Consider the following 16,801-nt stretch of genomic DNA (forward strand, 5'->3'; position numbering starts at 1 on the left):
TAAGTCAATTAACCTTTCAACATTCTTCCATCTGATATTTGGGCTTCATTTTATTTTATTTGTGTTGTTTTATAAGTTTTGTGTAAAAAATGGCAACTAGAATTACTTATACTTATTCTGATATTAATAAGATGATATTATCTATTTTGCTCACAAACAGAAGGTTGAGCACATTGCATTGTCTGTTCAAATCTTAAGCATTTTGTAATGGCCTAACATAATTAATTGTTACTATATAGAAACATTTAGAAAACATGGAAAATCCATTGTCTGTCAGCAATTTTAAGCAATCTTAAAATGTCTAGTCTTGCAAATGCAGTCTTGAAGCAAACACAAAGATAAGCTGTGGGAAGAAAAACGTTAAACCAAAATCAAGAGGAGACCAGATGAAAATGTCATTTCTGTGCAGTCTTCGCCCTTTGAAATGGAAGGGGGATTTTTGCGGTGGGCGTAGACACAGCAGGCGGTTGCTTTCTCATTTCTCTAGGATACAGAGACAACAGCGACTTTTCCTGACAGGCACACCCACGCCAGGCTGAGACCCACTGTCACTTACGCTTGCATGGAGTCAGCAAGCATCTGACTAATGCAGATGCTGTCATCTTGATTTCTAGGAAGATTTTTAACCTCGTTGCCCCAGAAAGAGAGCATTTCTTTTCACAGTCAACCTGTTTAATGACAGAATTTTAATGATTTTGCTGCTTGCGCTCATCAATAACTTTTAGCACTGACAAAGCTTATCTTTAAGTTGACTGTCACAAGGTCATGTCCCACAGGGGAAAGTATAATAAAAAAAAAGTGTTGGTTGAGGAAGGCTTTGTGGTTTTTGTTAAAGTACAGAAAGTCCCGTCTTTGACGCACAGTCAGTTAAGTGCCTTTTAACAAAATAACTCCACAGGCTTCATGACCATTGCATGATGCAATGAGATAAGGGTAAATAAGAGGCAAAATGTTGGTGTATATATATATATATATATATATATATATATATATGTGTGTGTGTGTGTGTGTGTGTGTGTGTGTGTGTGTTTTACTTTTTTAAAATGATTATTATTTTCTGATTTGAAATGTTAGCATTTTTACCACACATTAATAGTAAACATGCATTAATAGACAGTAAATTAATTATAAATTAATTGTTAATATGCATGGGATAGTTCATCCAAATATAAAAAAGTGTACTCACCCTCAGGCCATCCAAGATATAAATAACAGATTTGGAGAGATTTAGCTCACCAGTGGATCCTCTGCAGTGAATGGGTGCCGTCAGAATGAGAGTCCAAACAGCTGATAAAAACATCACAATAATCCACAAGTAAACCGAACAATTCCTGTCCAGCAATCAATGTCTTGTGAAATGAAAAGCTGGGTGTTTGTAAGAAACAAATCCAACATTAAAGTGTTTTCACTTTAAACCATTACTTTTGGCCTAAATGCATAGTCCAAAATCCATAATAGCACTTCCTCCAGTGAAAAAGTCCATCCCCTGTTGTCCTCTCACATTAAAATCTACCGACATGTTTGTTTAGAATTGTTTTCTCTTGGTCTGTGCAGTTATTTTGCTGGTTGTAGATAACTAGATAACTTTGGTTATCTAATGGTAGATAACTTTTTCACCAAAGAATGCAATATTGAGAATAGAGAACTCGTATCTCAGCCAGAAGCAACAGTTTGAAGTTAGAAATGCAGCTTTTTACTTTATAAGATATTAACTAATGGCCTGGAGTTATGTAGATTACTTCTGGATTATTGTTTTTATCAGCTGTTTGAACTCTCATTCTGACGGTGATGTAATGCTTTTTTTTTTCAAATCTGTTCCAATGAAGAAGCAAACTCATCTACATCAAGCAACTTTTCATTTTAGTTTGAACTATTCCTTTAAGTGTAAATATGCATTAATAGACACCAAGGCTCTAAATTTCCAGTTTATTTGTTTCTTAATTCTCCTTATTTTGTGTCACAGAATGAGACACAAGTTTCAATCATAACAGCTGCGGTCTACTTCAAAAACAGGTTTTGGCAAAGAGCGCATTCCATGGACAAACACCTCTCCAAAACAGAGGACTTCTGAGCTTGTGATTAGTGGGCTAAAATCTGACACCCACAGAGCTGGGCCTTATGTTGGTGCACTTAAACCCGTCCTACACCCAGGATGGCTGGAGGACTTTGAAGTTTCACAAGGCTTTCCGTCCAATGAAAGTCCTCAATCTTTTTTTCTTGATCTTTCTGTTTCTTTGTTGTTGTGATCCTTCATGTGCAGGCCGCATGTTCTACAGCTTCATTTTTATAATAGCGGCAAATTTGTGCTGATGTGATCGTTGTTTTGCAAGTTGGAAGATTGGCAGTTTCTTCTTTGTGTGTTTTCTTACACTTGCTTATGCTTTTTTCCATTCTGTTTCCTAAAGGAGGATGGGGTGGTAGGCTGCAGAGAGCAAGAACGGTGATTGACATGAGCAGAGAGCTGGAAAAATCAACCGAGGCTGAGTCTTTCTGTAGGTAGGCGGATGAGTGGGGCAAACCGATCCTCAGCAGAGCTTGTTTTTAATTGCCGTCTGGTAAACATCAAACGTGAAAAAAAAATGACGATTCCATCTTAAGACACAGGGCATTTTGGAAAATATGTTACACTGTTTGATTTCATCTATTGCTTTATGCTGAACATATTGCAAGTTATTATATTCCTGAGATGCTCGCTGTCTCGGGTCATTAAAAACTCTTGTTTGCTTTGTTGTCAGAATTGTAAGTAGTGCAGATGCTGAGGAGGAGTTTTTACTTGAGGGAACGCTTGAATGTTTTAATGCTCTTCTTTGTGGTAAATGTTGTTTATTTTAATTGAAGTTCACCCAAAAATGAAAATTCTGTTACAATTTCTTTTTTTTCTCATCCTCTCATGTCGCTCCAATGTGTACACTGTTAATGGTTCCATGGAGCACAAAAGGAGATTCTTTGAAAAATGTACATGCAGCTCTTCTGCATACAATGACAATTTAAAGTGACCATGAATGTGGTACAATAAAAAAGGTCTTAGTCCATACTTTAGGTCATATAGGCTTTCTTCTTTTGGCACATAACTATTATGTGTATGGCTTCAGAAGACTTGTCATATAATACACATACAGTATATTATGGCTATATTTAAGGTGCTTTTTTTTTAGCTTAGCAGCTGTGCATTTATTTTTCTAAATTCAACGATGATTAAAAAAAGATTTATTCAAATATAATTATTTGATAACATTATAAATGTCACTGAATTTGAATTGAATGCATCCTCGCTGTAGAAAAGTATTAATTTCTTTCAAAAGCAATGTTACCTTTCTTTTTCATCTCTTTTACATCTTCAGTTCTGTTTTGAGGATTGCGACCCATGTAACATTGCACTTTTCATACATAATAATGCGTGTCGAAAACCATCACATCTCCCACCTCCCATCACGTAATGATCCAAACAACTAGGTTGGAGAGATGTCAGAACCGCATGACCCTCTATTAATCCTTCTATTTTCATTTCTCTATTTAAGGTTGCACATCGATTGGTTGGATCGTTCCTCATTAGCCATGCTGTGCAGAAAATGGATGGAAGGGTGGGCGGCAATCAGACTCTGCCAGTGGTAGAAGCCCCACCCACACAGCCAGGTCCACCAGAGGCACAGAAATGTGATTACAGTTCATTAACGTGGCGTGTGTACAGGGGGTGGGAAGGACACTGGTCATTATTGTGTTCAAATGTAGGTGGTGCCCTGAAACACACAGGAAGACGTGGGCAGCACACACCCATGCTGCAGCCCTTAAGTCCTTTGTGAGGAATACTGGATGCAGAGTTTGAGACTAGGGAGTTGGCAGTGCATAATTACTTGGACGTGCAGACAGAAATTTGTGTTTGGTTGCAGTGGCATTTTGCATTTGCATCTGACAGGGCTATTTGGAGGACTAGCTTATTCTAAATTCAGCCAGAGGTATTTAAGCACCTACAAATTAACCACAGGTGTAATTCACCAAGCTTCGAGTATATGTTTTTGCATGGTGGGATTTGTTTATATCCGATTCCTCGAGCGAAGACACATTTACTGTAGAAACGAAACCATTAATGAATTTCGTAATGCCAAAAGCAGAAGTGTGTTAATGACTGACCCTTAAAACATTACAGAAGGGGATGAATCAAAACTCTATGGCTGTATTTCACCCTCAGATCAAAAGAAATAAGACATTTTACATTTTAAAGAATTTAAGAAAATGAAGCTTTAACATTTATCTTTGGCATTAATTTCATGACAGTTAACTTTTACATTTATTTATAATGCTTTTATCCAAAACTTTTAAATGGAGAACATCAAGCAATTGTTGTAAGAATATGTATCCTCAAAATGTTATTTTTCCCATTATTCTCAGTGGTGCTTTTCTTTAGCATCTCATTACTAAAAAATGTATAAAATTAAAATATTTTTGAATAAGCATCAATGAAAAAAACATTTCCACAGATGTTATTAATAAATATGTAACAATAAATGGTAAAACAAATAAGTAACAAACAATTATGTAACTATTATTGAAATATTCATTATAATATTATTGAAAATAAAAATAAAATATTTAAATGGGTCATATGATGCAATTTCAGTTTTTTCTTTCTTTAGAGTGTTTCAAGCTCTTGGTGCATGAAGAAGATCTGTAAAATTACAAAGACTAAAGTCTCAAATCCAAAGAGATATTTTTTATAAAAGTTAAGACTGTGCCGCGCACCGCTAAAACCCCTCGTGCTAACACGCCCCCACACATCTACATCACTATGTGGAAATATTTGCGTAATGCCGCCCGAATGTTCACACAAAGAAAGAAGGCGTGGTTTCAGTAACCACAGTTAGTGTTGAAGCAGCCATGTCAGGGAGATGCTGTGTGCATCTAGATGAAAGCAAAATCACTTTATTTGGCCTTACGAAAGTAGATCATTTAGGATTCTTTAAGATTAGTTATAACAGAACAGCAACGCATCTTATGGACGACGTTTCATGAACCTAGGAGTGGCGATAATTATCACTTTGCTATGACAATCTGGCATTTATGAATCAGCTACTGTAAGTAAGTTTTGTTATTAGTTTAAGTATTAAATGGTATTAAGAATTGAATGCTATTGAATGTTCAAATGTGAAGTTTTGGGCGTTGTGTATGTGTGTGAGTGAGAGAGAGAGAGAGATGGTCACACAATGGAGTCGGATGTCTTAACCGTCTGTGGCTTGTTTACTGCAAACACATACGAGCTTCATCACTGTGTCTGTCACGCAACTCTGTTCCCCTTTCGGGCTTGAACTGATGGTAAAACTAAGGACATTATTAACTGTCTTTACATTTATTTTGAAAGATGAAGCTTGTGTTTTATGGAAAGAGGCATTACCTTTCTGACGAGTGCTTGTAGTGTTCGGTCACAATGCACTGGGTCAGTTGGCCAATCAGAGCAGACTGCGCTTGTCGAAAGGAGGGACTTTGTAGAAAACTACAAAGTTTCGAGTTTGAGAGAGGCGGGGCATAGAGGACCTACAATAATGTACAGTATTTGAAAGATAATGTGTTTTTTTAAACATTAAAGCATGTCAACATATTCTGTTACACCAAATTTAGTTAAAGTTTTAGTAACTTTGCTGTGTTTTTGTCATTTTTAGTATTTGTTTATGTGTGTGTGTGTGTGCGTGCGTTTATTATTAACAGATTTAGTTTTCTAATTTTTATTTTCATAAATACATTTTTTTCATACATCAGCTTAAATTGAATAAAAATAAGAAGTATTGCCATGAAAGCTCAAGCTCAATTTTTTATATAGCATTTTAATTGTAGTTTCAGTTTTAGTTAACCCTAAAAAAACATACATTTTACATTATGGTAATGAGAATTTGGGAGGGAAAACATGCTTAATTGTACAAATTGTAATAATGTTGCAATGCAAAAACGTATTCATATAGAATGGTGAATTTTTTCCTGTGAGATGACAGTGTAAGTAGGTTTATCTACTCCACGCTCTGATGCTGTGAACATAGCCATCATAAAAGCAAAGCTACCTTGATGTGTGACAAGCGTTCCCTGGGGCAAAGCACTCTAGGAGCCATCTGTGTTCAAACTACAGGGATTACATTCCTCAATCCCCGTAGCAAATAAGGGAATTAGGGTGAAATTTAATCATATACCAAATTATAGTCACTGACACGATATTACAGCCCCCCATGAGCTCCGTGTGAATGAAGTTCAGACTGATTGACTTAATCTCATTCCTCAACCTGATTTCGCGATCATGGTATCTCCCTTGCTTGGTATTCAGTCTCTTTTCTTTTGGATTTCCCTGTGAGCATTTCACATTCAGATTCTTGAGTGCTTACAGTCCATTCATTTGGACTGTCAGGATGTCACTTGCTTAATTTATTCATTAACTGGCTAAATATGCTTGTTATGTGTTTCCCTGTCTTGATCGTAGTGTGGCGTTAACAGTGCTTTTGAACTGGTTTGATGTGAGTTATTGATCTCATTGATACTTATTGATTGTCATAAAATTTTCAGAGCCTATATGTGGCTAGTCATTTCGATACTCTCAGTTCTTTTTTTCATATACTTTATTTCTCATTGCAGAAGCCACATAATGTTCAGTATTTATTCTCAAAGTCATATTGAATTAAATGAGCTGGCACGTGTTCTTATCTTATTTGTTGTCTGTTGGCAGGTTTCACTGTTCTTCCAAAGATATCAAGTTATTTTCAAAGGCACTCTGCCTCAGCCCGTGCCACTTGGTTTTTGCAAGCATACTGTAAATTGTAATATGGACGACTGTGTACTAGTGAGTGATGATGACTAATCTGAAATCTGTGAAATCACTTTAATTGACAGCCATCTGCAAAACTGTTCAAATCCAGCTCATCTTCTGAAATGATTTAGCAAATACTTCACATGTTGAGGCACTTCAAGAGTTGATACCAGACATCTGTTCACAGTCCCTCTTCCTCTTTGCTCTTCATACAGGTCAATGATTCTCCAGCGTATATACAACTGTGTATGTGAGTGTCTGACTCTGGGGTCACAGCACTCCACGTCCCACGCCAAACTTGTTTTTTTTAGAATTCTCCTTTCAGTTCCCTTTTCTCGTATATACGCCCATTCATGAACAAACACACACAATAAACATTTACTCTCTTACACAGGAAGTTTGTGCTCTATTTAAACTGTCATCGGTCATGAGGGGGCATGCTTAAAAAAATCCACAAAATGTTACAGGATATTTGAGTGAACTTAAACTCAAATCTCAGATCCTTTCTTTAGTCATTTTCAGGTTTGACTTTGTCAACACGTGATCATTGTAAGAGTACTGCTGAATACTATGTTAAGTATAATCAGTTGCAGTATAATCAGTGTGAAAATCGAATATAAAATCGAATATATTCTTGTGATAGGAAATCTGAATTTTTGGCATTATTACACATGAACCATAAGCTGATTTTGTGCTCAGAAAAAGACTTTTAAATTGCAGTTTTTATTGATGTTCTTATGAAATTATCAGTTCTCTACTAATACTGAAAATAATATGATAAAATAAATTCTGATTACAAAGTATACACATTTTCTGCTAATTTTCTCTGTAAACACAAAACTGTGATTGGACACTTTTCATGTCAGTCATTCTGTACAGGCCTTTCTAGTCTATGTAAGTAGTTCTTGCCTACACTTTTAGAAAATAAAAGGTTCACTGGGGTTCTATATAGAATGCTAGGGTTCTTTACTCAACTCCAAAGAACCTTGAATGCCAAAAATCTTTTATATACACTGAACAAATTATAAACGCAACACTTTTGTTTTTGCCCCCATTTTTCATGAGTTGAACTCAAAGATCTAAGACTTTTTCTATGTACACAAAAGGCCTATTTCTCTCAAATATTTTTCACAAATCTGTCTAAATCTGTGTCAGTGAGCACTTCTCTTCCTCCACCTCACAGGTGTGGCATATCAAGATGCTGATTAGACGGCATGGTTATTGCACTGGTGTGCCTCAGGCTGGCGGCAATAAAAGGCCACTCTAAAATGTGCAGATATATCACACAGCACAATGCCACAGATGTCGCAAGTCTTGAGGGAGCATGCAATTGGCATACTGACTGCAGGAATGTCCACCAGAGCTGTTGCCCATGAATTGAATGTTCATTTGTCTACCATAAGCCATCTCAAAAGGCATTTCAGAGAATTGGTCATTACATCCAACCTCACAACCGCAGACCACGTGTAACCACACCAGGCCCAGGACCTCCATATCCAGCATCTTCACCTCCAAGATCGTCTGAGACCAGCTACCCAGATAGCTGTTGCAACAGTCGTTTTGAATAACCAAAGAATTACTGCACAAAGTGTCAGAAACCTTCTCAGGGAAGCTCATCCAGGTTTTCGGACCTGGTTTTACTGAAGTCTGAATATTACCTAATATCAACCTAAATAGGCAAAATTAATTTATACCAACAAATCTATCTCCTTTTTGTTCATATAAAGGGTTCTATATAGAACATTATAGGGTTCCCAGTATGCAGTGCCTGATAGAACCCTTTAAGGTTGTATATAGAACCTTTTCTTCTACGAGGGTAGAATAAGTAATAAAGTGGAGCAGACTATATTTATACAGTCAATAGTCAGACTAACAGGAATTATACAATTGAATTTTCATTTTCATTTTTTTAATTATATAAGGCAGCAGAGAGTCAGTCAAGCATCAGAAGTCTATCTTCAGAAAATAATTTTCACCAAAGTGAGCAATGACCTCTGACTCCGCACTGAAGCCATGGGAAAGTTTGCTGGGAAAACTTGGACAGACACAGCCAGACAGTTCCCCAAGTCCCAGTCCCTATCTTTGGATGCCAGATACCCCCCACCCACGCCAAAACACACCCAAGCGCTAAAAATCAGCCCACGCTCACGCACACATGCTCTCGCAGACACATTCACACACAAAAACACAGATGTGCGCAGCTCACCCACCCACACGCACTCCCAAACACTCGAACACACTAACGCATAAATACCTGCCCACACTCACACACGTTTGCGAAGGTATGCGAAGACACAAAGTTCGTTCGAAAGACTTTCCACCTTGAGTTACTTCCCTGCATGCATGCGTCTAATCCTCACTTCACCCTCTCACACATACATGCACAAATTCACACACTCTGCCCTCCTCACACACATACTTCAAAAAAATGGTGAAATTCTGGTTGTCTTTGTTTGTGTCCACCTCTTTGGACATTCTCGCTCTTTCTCTTCTCAAATGCAGGATTCAGTGTTTATATGTGTGTGTGTATGTGTGCGTGTGTGAGCTTGGGCGTCTTGGTGTAGAGGGGGAGGTCTTAGACGCTGAATAACAGTAGTGTGTTTCTGGCAGCTGTGTGTGAGTGCGACCGAGTGCAGAGCTTAGCACGGCGGCCATGCAGAGACTGTCGGGCTCAGACCGGGCCTTGTGGCTTGAAGCCACCACACCAATCGGGTAGAGTTGAAGTATATGCTCTCCACAGCCTGAAATACACCAGCAGTAAAAGTCTGAAGTTCCCACAATGCTCGGTTCACACAGATTCTCCTGTTACAGGCGATCTGAAGTTTTACCCAGCTTATTTTGCAACGTGAAAGTAAGCCATTTTCAATTACATCTGATTCATTAGCAGCTATACATGTAGGTAAACAATTAGAAGAAATGAAGTGAATGGTAAAACTATTTATGCTAGAAACCAGTGTGTTTATGATATTAGATTAAAACAATTTGATAACAAATACCCCAGCTAACAGGGAACATTCTTACAACTTTGGCTAACGTTCTCGCAAAGGGTCTCTCAAAGTTAAGAATAAACATTCTTCCAGTAACATCAATAGAATGTTCATTCAAAGTTGCCTAGTCTTTACTAACACTTTATATACACTGTTCCGGGAACGTTGTTTTAGTTGGACATTTGTCTAACTTTTAAATGTTACTTGTTTCAGAAGGCCAAGAGAACATTCAAAAGTAACTCTCGCATAATGTTTGCAAAATGATCAAATGGAAGGTTCCACTTTGTTTCAAAAGTCCACTTCAGAAATTCTACTTATTCAAAGTAATTTTGCAACTCCATGATAACTAACTCATTAGATAATTAGTCAACTGTGAGGTTAGGGTTACTATAAAGTTGACATAGCCTACTTGCAATGTTACTTATAGCCAGTTAAATGTCTGTTGGGGGACCATCAAAATAAAGTGTTAGCAGATATTAACCAGACAGTCTACAAATACACTAACGACTGGTAGTTGGCATTTAGTTGCAAATTTATTTAGTAGTTAGTTAGCACAATTTCTTAAGTATACTTTCAAAATAAAGTGTTCTCAAATGTAATGTTCCATTCGTGTGTAGGAAAAAAGAACATTCAGAATAACGGTTTCATAATTTTCTTTTTTCTCTTTTGCTTTCATAACGTCATATTTTTGTTAGCTGATAGGATCAGGTTTCAAATTAAAGCAGCATACGAGCTGTTTTATTATTATTATTTTTTTACAGGTAAAATCAGTAAAAAAAAGTCAATGACACTACCTCACACATTCAAGTTACAAATGACCACTCTTACGATAAAAATAAGGTGGATATAATGCATTTTGATGTGATTTTGGTCTTACAGGTACAACAAGATTTGATTTCAACATTTTGAAACTCCTCGGTGGAATGATTTGATGCATATTTCAATCTTGCAACAAGATTTCTCCTATGATTGAATCAGAACATAGCTCTGTCGCAGTCATAACCAGATAAAAAGATTTGAATAAGAATGAAGCAATAAGCATTGAGAGACATTCTTGAGCACGAAGTGAAGCAGTGCAGTTTGAGCAAAACAACAGAAATATGAAAGAAAATTATATATATACACAATTATTAATGATCATAATTGGAATAAATAATTTTGTATGCAAGCCAACAGTTTGTTTAAAACAAGAGTTAAATCAGGATAAGTCCTGGTCTGCTGGTTGGTTTTGCTACAACAGCTTTAACCACAGTTAGTTTTTGAATAGATATGGCAGTGAAAAAAATGTGTTTGTAAAAACAAAAACATAAATTATAGTTAGTTTACTGTTTGGCATAATGATACTTAATGTCCTTGACAACCTCTGTGATCCCATTTAGTCAACTGTTGTATGTGAAAATATCTTGAGTTTGGCTACACTCTCTAATAATATATTAGATAGGTTATATAATAGAATATTATCACTGATTGAGTCTAAGAACGTGAGTTTAAGAACTCTCAAAAAACTCCCATGTCACTGTATGATGAATGAATCTCTTACATGTTCGCACATCTGCAGTTTGTTGTTTATGATGAGACAATTAGTGAGAGAGCAGAATTCAGTCGGCGAGCGCACGCACTGAAAATAGACTCCGGTGTTTCAGCGATGACTCATCTGAACGCTTCTGATTGACCGTTGCCTTAATTAGCTCAACAAAAACATGTGTGATTGGTTAATGTGCGCAACACTGTTAAAACACTTCAAAAGAAATGTAATTCTGTAAATCTGAGAGACCCGAGAGCTTTGTATGAAGGAGATCCATTAAATAAGGTGGGCCAAGTTATGCAATGCTTTATATACATCAATCAATCATTTAAAATCAATTCTGTATTCTACTGTCAACCAATGAAGTGGCTATAAATTGTTTTTACATACTGTTTTTTTTACGAGTAGGCCTACCTTTTAAAAGCCTAGCAGCCGCATTTTGAACCAATTGAAGACGATTTAACAATACTTGGCTGACACCCACATACAGTGAGTTAATAGCCTTACAGAAATAAAAGCATGAATAATCTTTTCAAAAATCACTGGAGGACAGAAACGGTTTAACCTTTGCTATTGATCTTAAATAGAAGAAACAAAAGATTTGACCACTGAATTGATCTGTTTATCAAATTTTAAAGAACTACTAAATGGAACACCATGGTTCTTTACCACAGATTTGCAGAGAGGGGGCTAAACTGGCCAAGTCAAAGGAGTTTTGGGTGTCAGGATTCTTTATAAAAGAATAAAGTAGAAATGCTGGACCGGTGTAGTTTTTAGTTTCTTTAAAAAGAAACACAATATACATCTGCATCATAATATTATACAAAATTGCACGCGATTTTGAATAGTCTATTCGTATATTAACATTTGCTCGAAAGTCCAGTTTTTGTCAGATAAATGCAAAAATTAATCTTCTGAAATCTTACCGCATTCCATTTGTTAAAAGTCGGACTTACAAGAGAATGCCAGCAGAGAATGTGAGTGTGTTTCCATTCAACATGACTTTATCGGCATCTTTGTGCTCCGAAAGATTTAGGCGCTCAACCTGAACTTATTTAATTCTTAAAATATTTGTTTACACATACTACATATGTGCAAAATTAACCTTACGCTATGATTATCTGGCATGTTTTTATAAACAGCAGATAAATACATAATGCATGCAGTCTTATGAAATGCAAGCTCAATGCATAGATAGATAAAAGAAAAGAAGAGTATGTATTTCTGTGAATGTAGCAGCCACTCGTTCTTTTATGGAAAAAGGTCTGTGTGGTTTAATTGGTTGATTCTCCTCCAGACTCTTTGCTCTTGTGTATATTGGCCTCACAGGACAAAAGGATCTTTTATCTGATCACTGGCTGGAGAACTAATGGAGCAGCTGTCAGATCTGTGTGCCCAGACCGTAATGACATCGGCTTCAGCAAACCAGACCAGAACAGGTAGCCCACTCGCTCTTAACGCCCACGGCCTGTGGCTCATTTCCCCTGGGCTTTGAACTGCCCTCACTTTGACCTCTATTCCCTCTGTCTCTCTCTCTCTCTCTCTGCTTTGCTGAACTTAACAGGGTATGTTGGGCATTGTGCCTTCCCATATTTCTCATTTTGCTCTCTGTGTCTCACTAGAGGATGACCGATTGGTTTATCATCCGGTCTGAATCAAGTCTTCACATTGCTTTTGTAAAACAAATAGTCAAAATTGTGATGTAAAAAGTCCCAATTATTTATTTTTTATTTCATAACGGGAAAAAAAAACAGTACTGAAAGCTGTAAACTGAGTATTCAGAGAAATAAAGTCTGATTTGTAAAATGCAAACTAGAACGTCTGGAAAAAACTTTAATGAACAGCCGTGACACCAGGATACGTTTACGTGTATTTACACTTTGATTTGAATGAAAACATGGCTGACACAGAAGAGCGTAAGTATTCTCGTCGTTTCATAACGTTACGGTTGAACCACTGATGGCAGATGGACTATTCTGACAATGTCTTTTATACTTTTCTGGACCTTGATAGTGTAAGTTATTTGGCAGTCTATGGGACAGTCACAAGCCACCCGGTTTTCATCCAAAATATCTTAAATCATGATCGGAAGATGAACAAAACTTTTACGGGTTTGGAACAACAAGGGGGTAAGTGATTAATGACTAAATTTTCATTTTGTAGTGGAGTAACCCTTTAAGTCACTCATTTATCGCAAACCATTGCAATATGCATATCACGATATGCACATTTGCAATATTTGGATAATGACGATATATCGTGCAGCCCTACTTTCAAGACTAAAAAAATGGAAGAAATGTAATATCTCCGAATTGCAAGTTTATATCTCTCAATTCTTTTTTTCTCAGGACTGCAAGGGAAAAAAGTCCAAACTGTTTATTAGAGTATTATTCTGTTGCAGAACTGCACGGGTTTCCAGACTAATTCGATGACACAATCGCTATCAGCTTGTTGCTGTTTTTTGGATGTTCGTGCAGCTGCTTTTTGGAAACTAAGCGAGTGTTATCCGATCAAATCAAATGTTTCTATTGCTTCTGTGAGCTGAAACAATTATAACAGCCTTTGTGCAGGGAGTAAATTATATTAATTGAGTCTGCAACTGAGGGGAAACACACTTGACAGTACCCACTCACCTGCTACTGAATGTAATTTACCTTGTTGGAGCCCTTTTTGACATACACTGTTTCGACAAGTGTCATTCACTTTAATTTCAATGTAAAGCTGACACCCAGAACTACTATTTAAGCACTGCATGGGTACCAATTCATTTTCACTAGGTGAGATCATATAAAGCAGAGAAATCATGTTGATCATGATGAGGTCAGCCAGCTATGAGCACAAGAGACTTTTCTGAGAGAACTGACTTATTTGTACACTACCATTCAAAATTGTGCATTCTTATAAAAACATTACCATTTTAATCCTAAAAAATATATATTACTATTTCCAAAAATTTCAACATAGATTTTTTTTTTTTTGAGCACCAAATTAGCATATAGAATGATTTATGAAGGAACATGACAAAAAAATCAGCTTTTCCATCACATGAATAAATTACATTCTAATATATATTCAAATTAAATAAATAAAAAACATGTTTGTTTGTTTTTCTCTGTGAAAGTATTGTCTCACTCATCCTGTTGACCGGTTGTATTCTTTTGGTGTGATTTCAAGCTAAACTCATTGTCAACTGCACAGCTGTCATTTTTAGGATCAATGTGATAGCCATCTGTCAATCAGCTGTCAAAACAGAAACGTCTCGTATTTTTCCTGGCATCTTTGGTTCGAATTTTGGCACAGTAGTGTAACATTTATAATTTCCCAAAGTCATCTCAGTTCATCTCTATCTGTCTGAGAAGAAAAGAAGGAAAAATATATACAATCAAGCATGCATGGCACCTTCACCAGGCTGCTAGCTGTTGCTGGCCTACTTCCTAAAAATAGCATGTAATGCCAAGGCAGATTCAAAGACTTTTACTGTACTGTTCTCTCTCTCTTTTTGTTTTTCTCTTTCTCTCTTACCCATTCTGGCGCCCCCCACCCAACCCAACCTCCATTTTCTTTCTTTGTCTCACCTTCTGTCTGATTTCTCCTCACACCTTCCTTTATTAGTGGACACACTGAAAGTGTTGTTTAGATATTTCTATCAACTGTGACATTTAAGTATATTAAACAAATTCTGTAGAGTATTCACATTGGTATGTGTGAATTGAAATTTCTGCATTCTGACGAGACACAAAAATGCACACACATTTATTATATAATGTGAAAAATACGGTTTTAAGCCCATTTCAAGGTATAACTCTATTTTAACACATTATTTACAGTTTGACTCGTATGCTGCTTTCACACAAATAATTACACCTTTCGCTTACAGCATTTTATGCTCATTAATGCTTAAAATCTCTCTTTCTCTCACACTGCAGGACTGAAGAACATGGAAGTAGTGTCACAAAAATGTTATACACTTAGTAGTAGAAGGTAAAACTCTCCCTCTTTCTGGTTTCTGCATCAGCCAGCACATCCATGGACCACCCACTTTCTTTTCACTGACCTTCTGTTACATATTACACATAAAACTGGACATTTTATGCACTTTCGTGATTTTATCTGATTGGCTGACTTTATGCAACTTTCAAAAACAGAGCAACAGGGGAGTTTTTCTGGGATGAAAAAATCTCATTCATATTTTCATAGGGGAATTTTGTTGAAGCCATGAACCCACATTATTTCAACTTATTACAAAAGAACTCCATGAAGTTCCATGAAGCACTGTGAATAATGTATGTCACTATTTTTTATAATAATTTTTTTTTATTTCTCCATGATATTTAATTTATGGAGCCCTGCACACCGCATGCAAGAAAAAAATAATAGGCTAAATCTTGTGCACGCAATTTACTAATTTGTTCCCGCGATTTGCTAAATCATGCACTCAATTTTTAAATCGAGAGAACAATTTATAAATTTTTTCTTGCATTTCATGTGTGGGGTTCCGTACTAATTTGATTGTCATTTATATAGTTTTTTCATAAAAAAAAAAATAATAATAATAATAATCCCCTTCAAATCAAAATAATGGTTTGGTTATGAGTCTGACTTGTAATTTTTTGATAAAAAATTTTTTTTTAATCCCTGTGGGAGAAATACTTCCAGAACCATGACTGCTGAGGATTTTCTTTCTTTTCTTTTTTTTTATCAATCTGCTTGGAAATAAAATCACATTTATAAGGCACCGTCGATTTTTGTTTGATGCAGTTACTAGAAGTAAACTAAAGGTTTGATTACATGAGACAACTGAATCTTCTCCTTAACCTAAAATGGCTGATTTCAGATTAGCCTACTATTTCTGCCATATCTTTATATGCCAAAAATAAGAGTGGTAGGCAATTCTGAGTCATATTTACTTCCTGTTGTGGTCCTGATTAGCAACATTTTCAAGAGATGGAATCATTCCAGATGTATTCAATATTTTTCTGATATTTTACATTTTATTATGTGCAATCATTTACTGAAATTAAAACATCATTTGAATTTATGTTTTGATGTTTATGGACAAAATATGTGTCATTTGCTGTAATGTAAGAGAGCAACAGAATGACCTTGTGTATAATTGAGGACAGAACACTTGCATGTCATGTCAGCTGCCCACATACAACCAAATAAAAAAATACTCAAAATTCACAAATTGTCTTGTTAGTCAGCTTGCTCCCTGAGTTTATTTAATGCACATGCTTTTTTACATGAAGAAGGAGAATTTCTGCCATAGACTTTTGGCTATGGGTGTCTTATGCAGCCTAATCCAGCGGCTGTGTGTGTGTGAGTGTGTGTGTGTGTGTGTGTGTGTGTGTGCGTGTGCATGCGTGTGTGTGTGTGAGTGAGGAAAGGATTAGAGCCAGCTGAATCACTGTGTGTGGGAGTATAAATATCCTGCAAGAGGAGTGAGTGGCTGCATACAGGACCACAGCCCCTCCCTGCATCTCTCTTTTCACTCCTCTTCCTGCTGCAGAC

Source organism: Carassius auratus, chromosome 34 (genome assembly GCF_003368295.1).
Source record: "Carassius auratus strain Wakin chromosome 34, ASM336829v1, whole genome shotgun sequence".
Taxonomy (NCBI): domain Eukaryota; kingdom Metazoa; phylum Chordata; class Actinopteri; order Cypriniformes; family Cyprinidae; genus Carassius; species Carassius auratus.